At 35.1% G+C, this 17875-nt stretch overlaps 2 pseudogenes; both read right to left on the reverse strand.

The window, feature by feature from the left end:
- Window positions 1-4882: 4882 nt before the first annotated feature.
- LOC136410189 (uncharacterized) lies at window positions 4883-5425 on the reverse strand (annotated as a pseudogene).
- A 5576-nt stretch (window positions 5426-11001) lies between these two features.
- LOC136410191 (piggyBac transposable element-derived protein 4-like) lies at window positions 11002-11952 on the reverse strand (annotated as a pseudogene).
- Between the last annotated feature and the right edge of the window lie 5923 nt (window positions 11953-17875).

Raw genomic sequence — 17875 nt, forward strand, 5'->3', positions numbered from 1 at the left:
TTTCAGATGGTCCGTAATTAATCACATTCACGAATTTATAATGCATTTGGGGTGGGAGAAAACTCTCGATAAGATATACGAACATTATTGGTTCGAAAACATGTCCAAGTATGTCAGAAAGGTTGTAGAAAATTGTATAACTTGCAAAGTTTCAAAACCATCATCTGGCAAGGTCCAAGCCGAATTGCATCCCATCCCCAAGGTGGCTATACCTTGGCATACGGTACATATCGATATAACTGGTAAATTAAGTGGGAAAAACGATTTGAAAGAGTATGTAATTGTTTTAGTTGACGGCTTTACTACATCGGTTTTGCTACATCATACTCTTAATATTGATACTAACAGCTGTATCGAGTCTCTAAAACATTTGATATCTTTGTTTGGTGTCCCTACTCGTGTTATAGCCGACCAGGGTAGGTGTTTTGCAAGTAAAGATTTCCGTAATTTCTGTGCTTCAAAGAAGATAAATCTACATTTAGTAGCAACCGGATCTAGTCGTGCGAATGGACAAGTTGAGAGAGTGATGAGTACACTCAAAAATATGTTTACGGCCGTGGAAACTTCTAATTGATCTTGGCAAGACGCGCTAGACGAAGTTCAATTAGCTTTAAATTGTACAGTAAACCGTGTCACTAAGGCTAGTCCTTTGGAATTGTTAATTGGTAAAACAGCAAGACCCTTAGGCCTAGTTCCTTATGAAGATAATGAAACCGTTGTGGATGTCTCTGAACTTCGATCTAGGGCTACGAGTCTCATGCAACAGAATGCTCTGTATGATAAAAAGGGATTCGATAAAAATAAATCAAAAATTGCTAAATTTAAAATTGACGATCACGTCCTTCTTCGAAACGAAGAAAGGCACCAAACTAAATTAAACCCTAAGTATAAAGGTCCATTCGTCATCACAGATGTTCTCGAAGGTGATAGATATAACTTGAAGTCTTTGTCTAATAATCGAACTTATAAATATTCTCATGAAAATCTTAGAAAGCTACCGGAGAGCAACCTTCCTAGTGATGATGACGATAGTGTTGAAACAGACACTGAGAATCAGTCTTGTTGAGGATTATATCACATGTATCACAATAGTCGCAAGTGCAAACGTATGAGGTTTGATCATGGCGTGACGAAGTTGTGCTAATGCGATATTATTCCGAGGGGTCGTGGCGACCGTAAGGTACATAGTCGGGTGAACTATGGTAGAGAGTACTGTGGAGTATTGCTGCTACATATGTTTGGTGGGACTATGGTACTTGATAGGTACAGTGAGGTACCGTTGAAAGTCTGTCAAATTGGTTTGACATGATGGGATCAGCGTGGCTGATGAGTTGATGGATTCTAGTTGTCATGACGAAGGAAGGGTTGTTTCAAAGTGATTTCAGGATGATGATGAGAAATTTAAATAATAATGATAACAGTAAGAGAACTTCGTTTTAAAATTACACAATTACACTGTGATGATTACGGATACGAACCTTTGTGACTTGCCACGGGTTCCTTTTGTTTGGCAGTAATATAACAGACCTTTCTGTTGTTATAGACACACCCGAGGACGTGTGATTCATCAGGAAGGCCGTGTCGGAGATTTATTAGTTTTTTTAGTTCTGTAAGTGTAATATTAGAAGAGATAATAAGATGTAGGGCAGGCTGACAGCCTTCTTAAGAAGAAGCATTGTCGAGCGAGGTCACTAATACCACGACGCTCTTAAGTGGCCATGTGTGCTAATTATTTGGGTGACACTAAACTATTGGTTCCTTTGTAATAGGGACTAGCAGGTACTTTTCCCACGGTTCTAAAGGACTCACCAGAACTGGGAAAGTTAAGACAACAGGGACAAAGAACAGGAAGTTAATAGATTGACGAGTAGAAGAGCGGTCGTGGGGTAGTGAATTCGCTAGTCTGTCTTTTCATTCTTTGACTTTTAAAGAGATACCTTTCCTATAAAATGGAAAATGCATCAAACGCTATTCCGACATATATAACTTGGTGAAGATGTCTGTCGTATTTTGTTTTCTGGCAAATTTTGCAAGTATTGACGTAGTTTATGACATCTCATTCTAGGTTTGGCCAATAATAATATTGTTTGATATTTTTAATGTTTTTATTGATTCCTCGGTGTGCTGTTTTTGTGGTATGATATCTTTCGATTACCTCCTTTTGGTCATCAAGGTCAGTAACGTTTTCTAGTAAGGTATTGGATATTACGAGAGTGTATGCGTTGTGCTGAAAGATTTCTTGAAAAATCCGGATTATTATTAGTTCTAGTTCCTTTTGAGGGAAATATAGGTAGTAAGTGTTCGGTAGTAATTGTTCTACAAGGATTTCTTGAACATCTTTCGTTACTGGGGTTTCGTTAATAAATATAGTTTTTCTTAGTTTTGTATCGAATAGCTTTTGGGTTGTAGTATATGGTTTCTCTTTAGAGGTCCATTTGAATATTACCTGGTTTTTGTACATGTTAACGAATTTGTTAACGTAGGGCGTTCCGAGAATAGGGTTTTCGCGTGACGTATGAACTGTTTCTGTACCCTCTGGTCTTCTAATTTTCTCTGCAGTTACTGTACTTGAATTTGTCTTGTTATCTTCTCCTATGATTTGTTGCGTTGGGGGTTTAATTTGTACATCGGATAGAATCTTAATCTTTCGTGTAGGTTGAATATCCGCCTTTTTGGGTTTTTCGAATAGGTTTTTTTGTGTGTTGAAAAAGTGTTTGATTTGCTCGTGCCATAAATATTGATTTTCAATTCTTTTTGCTTTCTTCCGCTACTGCCAATGTATGTGTCAGGGAGGACTCTATTTCTACTGGGTTTATTTCTTTAGGTGGGCGAGAGAGAGCATCTGCGTTTGAATTTTTTATTTCTTTTTTATATTGAATGACATAGTCGTACTTCTGTAATTTTAATTTCCATCTGAATAGTTCTGAGTAAGGCTCCTTGATCGAAAATTACCATTGAAGAGGTTTATGGTTCGTTACTGTGGTAAATTTCTTACCAAACAAGTATGGTCGAAAGTACTTTGTTGCTCAAACGATGGCTAGAAGTTATTTTTTTATTGTTGAATAGTTACATTTGGCGGGATTGAGCGTTCGACTTGCGAATGAGATAGGGAGATCTTTACCTATGGTTCTTTGAGATAGTACGGCACCAATCACATAGCCTGCAGCATCCATGATTAAAATGAAGGGTTTATTAAAATCGGGATACTGAAGTATAGGATCATTTATAAGCAAGCTCTTGCAAAGGTTGAAGGTTTCCATACATGGTTTATCGTGGATAATTTTTGCGCCTTTTTTTAAACTCCAATTAAGGGTTTCGTTATTGTTGCAAAATTTTTGATAAATTTCCTGTAATAACCAATGAATCCAAGGAATGACTTAATATCTCTAGAAGTTTTTTTATCGCTTCAATCTTTTTTGGATTTGGTTTTATACTATCAGGAGTAACAATATGGCCTATAAATTTGACTGTTTTCTTGAGAAATTCTGATTTATCTAATTGGATCTCATATTATAGGAATCGAGTCGGTAGAAAACTAATTTTAATGAATTTATGTGTTCTTGAAGACTAGTCGAGTAAATTATTATATCGTTCATGTAAAGTAAACAAATTTTTCCTTGTAGTCCTGGTAAAATGTTGTCCATAGCGCGTTGGAATGTTGAAGGGGCATTCTTTAGTCCAAAAGGCATACGGGTATATTCGTAATGTCCGTTTTCGACATTAAAAGCTGTTTTAGGGATACTTTTTGGATCCATCTCTATTTGATGAAATCCGCTAGCTAAGTCTAAGGTGGTGACGTATTGACTTCTTCCTAGCTTATCTAATATTTCAGTGATATTAGGTAAAGGATATCGATCATTTATTGTCTTCTCATTTAGTTTTCGATAGTCGCTCACTATCCTCCATTTTTTTTCTTTGAAGCGTCCATCTTCTTTGGAATTATCCAAACCGGTGAGCTCCAAGGGGAATAGGAAGATTGAATAATTCCGTTTTCTAACATTTCATTAATTTGTTTATTGATTTCCTCTTTGTGTACAGGGTGTTCAAATAACGGAGGACATCGGCTGTATCTGGGAAACTACTCATTATCGGGTCTGGAGAAAAAAATATTATAGCTAAATCGGCGATGAGGAATCACTGGAAAATATTTTCAAGATTGTAACCATGCCGTTAGGGGGCGTTTTTTACATGACAAATCAATAAAAGACGATTTTTAGTAAAATTATTTGGAAAATGTATATTTTAAAAATGAAATATCAATTTTTGCGACAATTTGTCACAACTTTTGTAGGAAGAGTTTTTTAAAATTTTTTGAAACTGAAGGGTGGGGGAAGCTCAAAAAATTCAGTTTTCTCGACATTAGCTAAAATATAAAACTATATTGTAATACCTCGTTGGAAAGGTCTTTTTGCAAGATGTGACAATTATCTCACTTCACGTTAATGCGACACAAATACCGCTAGGTGACACAATTTAAAATATATGGCCATTTTTCAAGTTATGTCAAAAAACTTAAATGAACGGGTATATCTTTTGTTGCACCATTCGAAAGAGCGTTAAATTCTGCTTAATATAGTCAAACCCTAATGCAAATATCTTTATGTGGTAGTAAATTATTGCGGTTTGAAAAAAAGGTTTTCTTACGCATGAAACAAACCAGCTTCGCTTATGAATCAAGTAGGCTATTATTTAAATACGGTTTAAATTAATCCTAATAACTTCAAAAAACAACTAAGATTAAAAGAAAAACATTAAAATGAAAAAATAATTAATTATTTTTAAGATGCTCAAATTGTTTCCCATTATTTTCAATGCACAATCGAAGTCTCTCCTTTGTAGAAAAAATTGCAGTCTGGTGTCTGTGGGTCTAAGGTGATTGATGTTACGGCATTTCGGATTCTATTTTTATGTCTTCTTTTGTAGTTAGTTTTCTTTGAAGGACTAGGTCTTTTAATCTACACCATAAATAAAAGTCCAAACACGTAAGATCTGGCGACCTCGCCGGTCATGGAAACAAACTTCCCCTGCCTATCCACTTTCCGGAAAATGTAACATCCAGAAATTTTCTCACATTAAGAGCAAAATGCGCTGGGCAACCGTCGTGCTGAAAATGTATTTCCCGTCGTATTTGAAGATCAATTTCTTCCAATAGCACTGGTAACTCATTACGCAAAAATTGCAAATAACCAGTGCCATTCAATGTTTTCAATGCTTTGAAAAAATAGGGTCCGATAATTATTCCATTAACTATCCCACACCATACATTAATATTCCATTGTCCTTGATTATGCATTTCTTGCATCCAGTGTGGATTAGTTGGTGACCAATAGTGCATATTGCAGAGATTCACATCACTATCGCTTCTAAATATTGCCTTATCTGTCCACAAAATCCTTAAAAGAAAATTTTGATTCTCTTGGGACATTTTAATTAACCAATGACAAAAATCCAAGCGTCTGTCAAAATCTTCTTCTCAAAGAGCTTGATGTAAAACTACATAATATGGATGTAATCTAAAAGAAATCATAATTCAAAAACACCTTGTAACTATGGAAAAATAACAAAATTCACATAAACCGGTGATCTTTTAGAATATTATACATATACTGATCCAGTAGAAATCCCCATGTCTCGGGATATGGTCTTAATGCTAATACGGCTATTAAGTTCTATGCATGCCAGCACATTTATTATGTTTTTCTTATTGCGGCCTTTTCCTTGACGTCGGTGCTTTTGGGATTTAACACCATGGTATCGTAAATGAAAAGCTAATTTTCTAAAATTCCTTAGATTTATAACTTCTTCTTTCTGAATATTTTAACGCAAAGATCCTTGCTGCTACTGTTGAATTTTGCAAAACATTCAAAATAAACTGCAAGCATATCGAAAGCTTCCTCGTCCGAAATTGGCATTTTTTTATCACGATCAAAAAGTTTACCAAAATCAATGTCAATATAATAATCTTGTGGATAAAAATGGTTTTATGGAAATGCCTATTCATTTGTTTTAAATTTGTGACGTAGGGAGCATAGCTACACTCACGGTCTACTAGATTTATAACCGAAGCAGGTTTGTTTCATGCGTAAGACATTTTTTTTTCAAACTGCAATAATTTACTACCACATAAAGATATTTGTATTGGGTTTTGACTATATTAAGCACTATATTATAATTTAACGCTTTTTCGAATGGTGCAACAAAAGATGTACCCTTCCATTTGAGTTTTCTGAAATAACTTAAAAAATTATCATATATTTTAAATTGCGCTACCTAGCAATATTTGTGTCGCATTAACATGAAGTGAGATAATTGTCCCATCATAAATTGCAAAAAGACCTTTCCAACGAGATATTACAATATAGTTTTATATTTAGCTAATGTAGAGAAAACTGAATTTTTTGAGCTGACATTGGAAGCTTCCCCCACCCTTCAGTTTCAAAAAATTAAAAAAAACTCTTCCTACAAAAGTTGTGACAAATGGTCTCAAAAATTGATATTTCATTTTTAAAATATACATTTTCCAGATAAATTTTACTAAAAATCGTCTTTTATTGATTTGTCATGTAAAAAACGCCTTCTAACGGTATGGTTACGAACTTGAAAATATTTTCCAGCGATTTCTCATGGCCGATTTAACTATAATATTTTTTTCTCCAAACCCGATAATGAGTAGTTTTCCAGATACAGCCGACGTCCTCCGTTATTTGAACACCCTGTACATTTATGTAGCGATAATGTTTTGTGTGCACTGGTATTTAATCAGTAGTGTTAATGTTATGCTTTACCTGATTAGAGAAAGTTAATGGATCGCCCGGTATATAGAGGATTTGCTGGTATGAATTTAGTAATTTAAAGAGTTGAGTTCGTTCTTCCGTGTTTAAATGTTTATAACTGATTAAGGACTTTAAATCTATATATTCTTGCTTCGGTATTTTAGGGTTTTGACAGTTATTTTTATTTTTTAGTTTAAAAATTTCATAGCTATTAATTTCAATAGGTTCCAATGGTAGGCTTTCATTTATATCGTACTCTATAGTGATAGAATAACTAGAATGAATAAGGATATCTGTTGTACATACAGTAGTGGAAAAAAGTATGGAAACTTTACAATTTTGCATTTAAATTAGGTACTAAGAAATATAGACAAGAACCATTACTTCAAATATAAACGAAACATATTATTTATTTATTTAAACAGAAAAATTAAAAATTTCTTCCATAAGTACAGAGTGTAGAAAATAAATTTTAAATTAACGCGGAAAAAAGTATGGAAACTTTTTTGTCTAAAGTCTGCAGTTACAACCCAAATTTTTTTAAATATTTAGTCGAGTACCCATTAGCATCCAGAACTGCTTGACAACGTCTGGGCATAGAGTCCACTAATTTTTGTATCAGTTCCATAGGGATTTTGGACCATTCCAATTTAACTATTTCGAAAAGCTCTTTTAAGCTCTTAATATTTAAATGGCTTCGAATTCGTTGATTCAAAATGTCCCAGAGATGCTCAATGGGATTAAGATCTGGAGACTGGGATTGCTATTCAAGCTTGGTAACTTTTTCTGGAAAAACCATTCTTTTATTAGCTTCGCAGAATGCTTAGGATCGTTGTCCTGCTGAAAAATCCATCGAATTGGCATCTCTTCTTCTGCAAACGGTAACATTTTGTTCTCTAGAATGTCCTTGTATTGAAAACGATCCATCCGCCCTTCTATTTGAACGATTGGCCCAACCCCAGATCTCGAAAAACAGCCCCATACTTGGATATTACCACCTCCATGTTTTACGGTAGTAACTTGATATTTTGCTTTAAATCTAGCGCCTGTGGAATCTCTTACATATCGTCTTCCATCAGATCCAAATAAGTAGAAGTTGCCCTCATCGCTCCAAAGGACCGTATTCCATTGTTGTTGATTCCAATGAAGATGACTCTTCGCAAACTCAATTCGGGCGCGTCGATTCTTTTTAGATAATAATGTTTTTTTAACAGCAACACGTCCATGGAGCCCACCACTAATTAATCTATTTTTTATTTTTCTGTTTGTTACCTGGATATCAAATTGTTCCGAAATTTCAGCATTAATTTGTCTAGCGGTTTTCCTTGGATCTTGTTTCGAAATCCTTAATATAGCTTTATCAATTCTTGGGGTGATTTTGCGGGGACGACCAGTCTTGGGCAAGTTTTGTACACTACCATGCCTTGTAAATTTATCTATTACCTTTGTCACAGCACTTTTGCTAATTAGAAGGGAATTCGCAATTTCACTTTTCCCATTTGAAATAAATTTACAACTTTTTGTTTTAAATCGCAAGAAAAATACTGTCTTTTTGGCATTGCTAATATAAGATTCTGTGTAAATAACCCGTTCTTTTGGAAGATCGTGTAAAATTAAGGGCAAAATAAATTTCTTTATGAATAATTTCCATACTTTTTTTCCAGCACATATTTGTTTTTATTAAAAATATTAACAACAATAAAAGTATTTTAAGAATGGAATGTCATATTTGTTTGTTAGTACCTTATTTACTATTTGGATGTCAAAGGATTCAATTTAAATTAAACACACTATAAAATTATTTGAATATTTAAAAGTTTCCATACTTTTTTTCCACTACTGTATATGTTTGATTATGAATAGTTATTAGTTATAAGGGTTAATTAGGGTTGTATTTCTATTTGATTATCTCGAAAATGATTTATTAACCACGTTGTCTCTTTTGGTAACGTGGTCCTAACAGTGGTTTTCTGTAGGGTTTGAGGTGGAACGTCGACTTGTATTATTCGAAGTTCTGCCGATATTAAAGGGTATTTCTAGATAGTTATTTTTTAATACTTTGTTTTTAAGATTTATAGTTAGTTTTAACTTATGAAGGTCTTTGATTTCTAGTATGCCATCATAATACTCATGGAAAAGGTAAAGGACAAAATCCATGGGCTTTGATATTCCATAACATGAAAGTAATGGAATACTGGCCTTGTGGGTGGCCTTTTTCGTTCTCGCACAAGTTTGTAGGGTACTTGCATAAGGTATTATTTTGTTAGGGAATAAATTTTTTGTCAATGAAGGTCTGAGGAGGGATGTATAAGAGCCTGTATCTATAAGTAATTTAATTTGAGAATTAGGAATTTTAATATAAGATTAACTTGGAGACTGTTTATGTTTATTCACGATTTGTTTGATTTGAGGCTATTAATTGAAAATTTTCTTCATTGTGTAGATTATGGGGAATTTCATTAAGAGGTACATAGCCGTATTCTGTGGTTGGGTCAAAAATTTCTGCATCAGGTTCATGATTATTTTCTAAGTGTGTTAGTTCTTGAAACGTATTCTTTGGTTGTAATTGTTGTGGAAAGTGTTGTGGAAATTGTGTGGAAAAAGTGTTGTTGAAATGGATTTCGTTCGAATCTGATTTGTGCAAAACTTCTATGAGTCTGTGGTACTGCGGTGCTGTTTCCGGACATTTGTTGAGGGTATTGTTTATTAGGGTATGCATTTTTTAAATTTGGGAATTGGTTTCTTGGGATAAATTTTAGGTACTGACTTGGATTTGTACGTTGGCGAAATTAAAGTGGAGACGGTTGATTCATTAGATGAAAATTTGTTGGCTTTAAAAGGTTCTGAAAACTTTGAGCGTTATTCGAATTTGACCTACTTTGATTTGAAGATCTGTTTTGATTCAAATAATTGCTCTTGAAATTATTCTGACTTGTTAATATCTCATAGTTTGTGATAATATCTGTAGCCTGATCAAGATTTTGCGGATTTTGTACAATTAACAACGTACGCAGTTCATTGGAAATATTTGCTAAAAGTTTTTGCGTGGCGGTTAATTCGTTTTGAAACATAAGAATGTTTTGTGCCTCTACAGTCTGTCCCAGATAAGGATGAACAGCATGGGAATCTCGAAAACGGTAATAGATACAAAATGGTTTAAATTGGGAAAAAGTTGGGCAATTTAAAGAACACATACAAACAACAAAACAAATTGCACTAAGACTAATTACTAAAATAAGACATCCCAAGAACCCTCTCCACAATCCCCCCAACCAGTTACTGTACCAACGCACAAACATGACACGAATTACTGACAGACTACTAAACCTTCAAACAAAATGGAAGAACAACCCCAAGAATAGGACAAAATTAAACCCACTCTGCTTGACGAGACGAACCAGACAATTCCGATTCCTCTTCCCTGCCAATTCCCTGCAAGAGCATTATGGAATATAGAGAAACCCTTTTTTTTTTCTTTCTACTGTTGTTAAAGTTACAGTATATATCTAAACTAACTTGTAAATATCACGGGCAGAAAGACCATTGTGGTCGATAGCCTTTTTCTTGGGAAATAAAGATGTGTTATATATTATATATATAATTTAAACTTTCATTTCTTTAACTATAACCGTATAAGAGTCACTTGCAAAAAATGAAAACCGCCAAATTCGTTTTTTTCCTGATATCTTCGTAATCATTCGGAATTTAGTCGGTATAAAAACAGATTATTAATTTGTTTTAAATTGCCCAACTTTTTCCCAATTTAAACCATTTTGTATCTATTACCGTTTCTGAGATCCCCATATTGTTCATCCTTATCTGGGGCAGACTGTATATTGGCTACTTCTGAACAGATGTTTGCATTAATTTGGGTGACAAAAGCTTTGAGTTTGTGTATGTAATCTTGCGTTGTTTCATTTCTTCTTGATAAAAATTTTAACTGTTTCTGCAGATTTGCTCTTGTTAATGGGTTGCTAAATTTTTTTTTTAACCCTAGAACACTATCGCCATTTAATTGTCAGTTAATAGTAACGCTACGTAAAAATTACATGTATCAGCTTATTAATAAAAAAAAACTTTTGCACTCAAAATTGCTTTGTTTCTTTTAACTTCATGTTTTATTAAATAAAAATATAATATTTTAACAAATTTAAACTTCAAACTATATAATATTGTACTTCTTAAGACATAAAAAACACGGAAAAATTAAAAAGTAAAGTTTTTGGCTTCATTCACTGCATGATGGACAGCATTTCACTTGGTGTTGACCACAAATTGGTTGTTTGCTTTTTTACAGTACGTAGTTGTCATTCTTCTTTTTTCCGAAGCACAGAGATGACAATATGTTCGACGTCCTTTAAAGGGCCGTTGCAAAACCAGACTTGGATCTAAAACATTTTCTTCACAAAGTACCTTCTGAAATTATCTGTTTCAGCTCTCGATTCAAGTTAGTGCCACGTTCAAGGCGGTGCTGTTGCCATGGCTTCGTTAGGCTTTTGTGCAATTCAAACATATATGATATTCTTGATAACGGCTTTCCTCTGTGGGCTAACATAGAGTAAATAATATACGAGTTAATACACGCCATATTTAGCATATTATAGAAGACACACATGGGCCACCTCTTCGTTTTCCTATTACAACTCAAATTAGCACACATTTGATCGAATGTATCCACCGCCCCTTCACTAGAATTATATAAATGAATAACTTCGGGTTTATGCGTATTTTCATTTATAGCACTAGTTGGATGCATTGTTGACAATAATAAAGCTATCTCATTTTGTTTCGGTTTGTATGAAACTAGTGAAATATTATTTTTTTTACTAAAAGTAAATATGGACGTAGAAATGTTTCGTTTTTTATTATTTTCAATGAAAAGCGATGGAATTTCGGGTTTGTTTTTTTTTAAGGTTTCAACTACGGTTAACCTGTACGGTTTCTAAAGAAGCTTCTCTGCCAATGGAATATTGGTAAACCAATTATCCATGGTAACATTTCTATTGGTACTATGGATTGTTTTAGTCAGCAATTCCACACAAAACTCGGCTAACGGACGACCAGTTGGATTAGTAGATTTTCCAACATACGGTAAAGCATCGATTAGATATTTCGTGCTAACATCGCAAAGCAGAATGAATTTGAGTCCATATTTTGCCGGTTTATTTGGCAAATACATACGAAAGCTACATCTTCCTCTAAACCCTACTAACTGTTCATCATCAATTGTTACATAAGATCCGGGTTTGTACGATTGTCTACAAATTTCTATAAATTCCTCCCATATTTCCGATATAGGTGCAAATTTATTGATCATTTGTCGTTCGTTTCTGGTTTTCTTGTCATCAAATCGAATACATCAAGTTAAAAAATCAAACCTCCCTTTGCTCATTGTGGCTCTATAACTAGTGCCGCAGAATAAATTGTCAAATATTACATTGGAGGAAAGATAGTTATCTTTGAGTGCTCCCGCCAAAATGTATATACCTAATAGGGACTTTATTTCTTTTGAAATTTTATATGCAATTGTTTCGCTTTGTGTTTTATATTTTTGCTGCACCTTACTAATTTCAGCGTTTGTGTGCAATACTATTTTATTGATCATTGCTTCAGTTAAAAAAAATGTTAAAAGCATGTTGTGGATCTAATTTGTTTCTGAGAGAAGCTATTGGACCAGGCCTAATGTGTATTATGTTCCTTACAGGAGTTTTTCTTTCCATTGAGCATGACGAATCTGCAGATCATTCATAGCCGTTTTTACCTCTACGTTGTGACTGACTGAGTGTAATTACATAACTACATAGAGTTGAAGTTTTGTTGCCTGAATCACCTTCCTATTTAGAAAAAGAATTATTGGTGTAGTAGTTTGTCAAACTAGTAGGTATCTTAATTCTACTTACTTTAGTTTTTCGTTCTGGTGCTTTTCCTTTAGCAATTCTTTTTTTCTTCTGTGAAGGCTGGTCCGAGCAAAATGAAGAAGACTGATTTTCTTTGTTCCATACATTATTTAGGCTTTTCAAATATTCCTCATCATCATTTGGATACCATTCAGGATCTGATATATTATCATCTCCACCCGAGTCGTTACTATTTTCTTCCAACCCCAAAATATCTTCTACTTCACTGTCACTACTTTCGTATGCCAATCGTTCTAATTCTTGATTACTCAAACCCTTTCTCGCCATAATACTGGTTCAATATAATAAATATTATTCTTATTATAAAAAAACAATCAGAAACAGTATTGTCACTATTGGGTTATGAGGGTGAGAAAAAGTAAACGCACTTTCAACTAATAATTGTTTATTTTTCACTAGGCAGACCGAAAAATTAAAATGTGTCTAAGGATTTCAAAACGCAAAATAGGAATAATTGCACCGCTCCAGATACACACATATCGAACCTGTGTGTTTATATAATCCTGGAGGCACTAGACCAAACATATCTAAAGAAAGATAATTTATGTGTCTGATGGAAGTGATACTTTCGTAAATTTTCCCTTATGAAAGAAAGCATTATCCACTAGCCACGTAAATTTTTCGTATACAATTAAGTGGTTAATAGCATCGACACGTATTTTTTACGTATAGACCTTTATTTCGATTAACACCTAACTGCGAAAAAAGACTAAAACAATACTGAAAAGTGGTTAGGGACTTGTAGATGCATGTATCTAGGCACTGCTAGTCGGGCGATCCAATAGCTAAAAGTGTTTTTGCACTGCATTCAAATATATGATACATACATGTAAGAAAAATATTTCCTTTTTAGGAAAATAAAAAAAAAACAAATTTACGTAAGATCTCTTTATTCGCCAAAGATTGGAAATAGAATGCCCTCCCCTACAAGGGTCGGAGTCATCCCCCATGTATCTGTTTATCTTCAAAATGATAAACGCTAAACCTTCCACATTCTTCCCACGCTTATATCCCTTAGTCATTCTCTTTACACCTCCATATGATAAACAGACCCTCTTTATCTTTTAAGGTAACGATCTACTTTAACTAATACAAGTTTAGTTAATCTCCAATGGGACACACATAGGTGTCTGTAACATACCGCATATGCCTAAGGATAAGACATAGCACAATTCTTGTAAGATAACATGTTTATTGCTCTTGCGTTAAATGAATTAATAACCAACCCCGTATCACTTTTTTATGAAAGCTCACATACACGTAAATTTTACATGCGATAGTGTTCTAGAGTTAAGGCGGGCTTAATTTCATTCCAATTTTGTAGGTATGATCGCGTTGAGAGGAAGTCTTCAGCTTGACCTAAAATTTTTGACTTTATTGCTAGCAAGACATATTTTTGCTGAGATGGGTCATTATTAAAGTATCTCGTGTAAAATGTATCAATTTGTCTAATGAATAACTCCAATTTGGTAGGAGTTCCGTCGAAAATTTTCAATAAAGAGACATTAGATCTCAAAGCGTCAGCCACGTTTATGCTATTGCTACTATTATCTAGATTATAAGTGTTAGGATCTACTTCGTTATAGAGTTGATCAATATGATACTCAGTTATGGAATTATTGCTTTTATTACTTGTTTCTGAATTTTCTCTAATGCATATGTAAGATTTCGGTGTCGTTATTGAAAGAAAAAAAAAATAAAACAAAAACAAATTTTGAGGTACTTCTTTACTTGTCAAGAATCCAAAACCGAGTCCCCGATACACATGCCTTATCCACCCCCGAGAGCACCCCTCTCCTTTTTTTAAGAGCATTGATAAGCCACATTCCAGGCCTTTTCCCACGATTCCCTGACCCATCATCAATTTTTCTCTCGCCTATGTTAAGGAATTCATAAACAACCCTCTATCGTTTTCTCACGCTTATCTTAGAAGTAATTTACGGCTAACCCCCATGTCATTCTCACATGGTATTACTTGATGGTCTTAACATAAGCGAGGAATGCTCACACGGCCAATTCTGACACTAAATTCGCTCTCGAATTTGCCTCTAACAATTATTGACAAATAAAGCATACTTAATGAATTAATGTAAGTCTTAACAAAAATATACTCGATGAACTAAATCTAAGTTTTAACAAAAACATACTCAATGAATTAAATCTAAGTTTTCGACAAAAACATACTTAATAAATTAAGTCTAAGTTTTTAACAATAAAAGAATTTTCAAGGTGTGAAGCGTTACGGCTTCCAACATCAACAAATTTTTTTTTTTTTTTTTTTTTTTTGTGCGAAGCGCTGCGGCTTCCAACATCAAGCTCTAAAATGCGAAGCGTTACGGCTTCCAACATCAAGCTTTAAGATGCGAAGCGTTACGGCTTCCAACATCAAATTCTAAGATGCGAAGCGTTACGGCTTCCAACATCAAGCTCTAAGATGCGAAGCGTTACGGCTTCCAACATCAAGCTCTAAGATGCGAAGCGTTACGGCTTCCAACATCAAGCTCTAAGATGCGAAGCGTTACGGCTTCCAACATCAAGCTCTAAGATGCGAAGCGTTACGGCTTCCAACATCAAGCTCTAAGATGCGAAGCGTTACGGCTTCCAACATCAAGCTCTAAAATGCGAAGCGTTACGGCTTCCAACATCAACAATTTTTTTTTTTTTTTTTTTTTTTTTTTTTTAATATATTTTTTGAATTGGTCAATGCTCACACGAGCCTAATAACTATAACAATAAGTAAATAACTAGTCATCTTCCATCTGGAACTCTCCAGGCCATATTCGTAACATATCAGTTGCGACTATCCTTTTGCGATTTGTTATTAAGTTTAGCAGTTCCACTCGATCATTCGGAACGAGTTTTGTGATTTCAAAAGGACCGTCGTACCTTCTGTCCAGTTTTGCCAAGTGAGAGTTTCCCGATGGATGGAAAACGATATCTCCTACATTAAAGTTTTTGTTAATTCTATGCGTTTTATCATATTTAGATTTCATGTACTCTCCATGCCCAAGGGTACGTTCGTATGCTAGTAGGCGATCTTTTTCTAGAGTATCAGTTATGGTGCGAGGAATAGCAGACGTTAGAGACTCAATGTTTTGGCTGGCTAGGTGTCGACCCGTTAGAAGATAAATAGGTGCGAATCCTGTAGTTTTTTGAACCGTTGTGTTTAGTGTACCCTGTAACTTTTCCGCGCTACTCGTCCATTCTGACTTATCTTTGATTGTTGTTCTCAACAAATCTAGTACCGTAGAAACATACCTCTCGACTTGGCCATTACCTCTAGGGGCACTTTTGGCTACGCAGTGCTGCTCAATATTTAGGTCTGATAGATATTTTGTAACTAATTTGTCGGTAAAATTTGTCCCGCGGTCGGAAATTAGTCTTTTTGTGTTTCCTAAGATGTTCAAATAAATTCTTAATTTATCACAGGTTTCTGTTCCCGTTAGGGTTTTTATGGGAATCAAAAAAACAAATTTAGTAAAGGAATCTATTAAGATTAAAAGATGTTTAAATCCTTCCTTAGTTTCGGGAAAAGGACCGACACAATCGGCGTGTAAGGTGTGAAACGGAATTGGTACCTTTTTGATGGGATGTAGGGTTCCTTGTTTTGGGCCAGTATGTTTTTTACTCGCTATGCACGTTAAGCAATGATTACAGTATTTCCTGACAAATCGGGCCATTCTGGGGAACCAGAAGTAATGATTTATCATTGCAAATGTTTTATCTATTCCGATGTGGTTCTGTTCGTCATGAAATAACTTTAACAGACCAAATCGGCTGCCTTTCGGGACATAAGCACGATAGATAGGGGGGTTTTGTCCCGGGTTGATTTTTCGGAACAAAATATCTTTTTGACAAAAATATTCATGCGTTAATTTCCCTTCTTCTAATTTGGATTTAATTTCTCGTGTAACTGGGTCTTTTTTTTGACTGATTTTTAGCCAGTTATCGGTTGTAATGATATTTATTTGCAACGCGCGGGGTTTCTCTATCGGATTTCGACTTAAATAGTCTACGTGCTGAATATACTTGCCTTTTCGATATTCGATTGTAAAGTTAAATGATTGTAAGTACAGCCACCAGCGCGCGACTCTCGGAACCAAGTCCTTTTTGTTTTGGGTTAATTTTAAGGCGTTACAATCGGTCACTAGCTTGAAGTTTATGCCTAGCAAATATACCCTAAAGTGTTTAACGGCTGTATATACCGCTAGAGGTTCCAATTCGTATGAATGATATCGACTTTCTGCATCTGTGGTACGCTTGGAAAAATACGAAACTACTCTTGTCGTCCTATCTAAATGCTTTTGAAACAGTATCGCCCCGAACCCCACTGAACTCGCGTCTGTGTGCAACTCGGTCTCTAAATTTGGATCAAAAATGGCTAATAATGGAAATTGACTTAGAAAGGCACAGACGTAAGTCTTCGCGATTTCTTGTTCACTTCCCCAAACAAATTTTTCGCTAGCTCTTGTTAGCTTGGTTATAGGGGCGGTACGAGTCGCGAACTCTGGAATATACTTCCGGAAGTAGCTCGCTAATCCCATAAATTGGCGAACCTGCTTGACGTTTCTTGGTTCGGGCGCTCTAAGTAAGGCCTCGACCTTTTCCGGTCCCGGTTTTACCCCGGCTTCTGATATGACTTGCCCCAAATACAAAATTTCGTTTTGGAAAAATTTGCATTTTTTAATATTGAGAGAAAATCCGGCGGCGGAAAGTGCTTGTAACACGCGGTCTAATTTTTCTAATCCCTCGTTAATTGTGTTTGATGGAATTAGCACATCATCCATGTAAACTAGAGCGTCCCTGTCCTTTAACCTACCTAGAGCCTTGCATATTGCCCTTTGGAACACAGCTGGCGCGTTTGATAACCCAAAAGGAACCCTGAGATATTCAAACTGCCCGTCAGGGGTAACGAACGCTGTTTTGTCAATAGAACCCTCCGATACTGGAATTTGATGAAATCCCGAGGCCATGTCAAGGGTTGTAAAATATTTCGTTTTCCCTAACTGATCGATTTGGTCATCGATACGCGGTAAGGGAAAGCGGTCCTTTACTGTTATTTGGTTTAATGCGCGATAGTCAACGCACAGCCGGCTTGAGCCGTTCTTTTTGTGGACTAGTATTACGGGGCTGGCGTAGGGAGAATTACTTTCCCTAATGATTTGATTTTTTAATAAATCTTCG

This window comes from Euwallacea similis, chromosome 8 (genome assembly GCF_039881205.1).
Source record: "Euwallacea similis isolate ESF13 chromosome 8, ESF131.1, whole genome shotgun sequence".
Taxonomy (NCBI): domain Eukaryota; kingdom Metazoa; phylum Arthropoda; class Insecta; order Coleoptera; family Curculionidae; genus Euwallacea; species Euwallacea similis.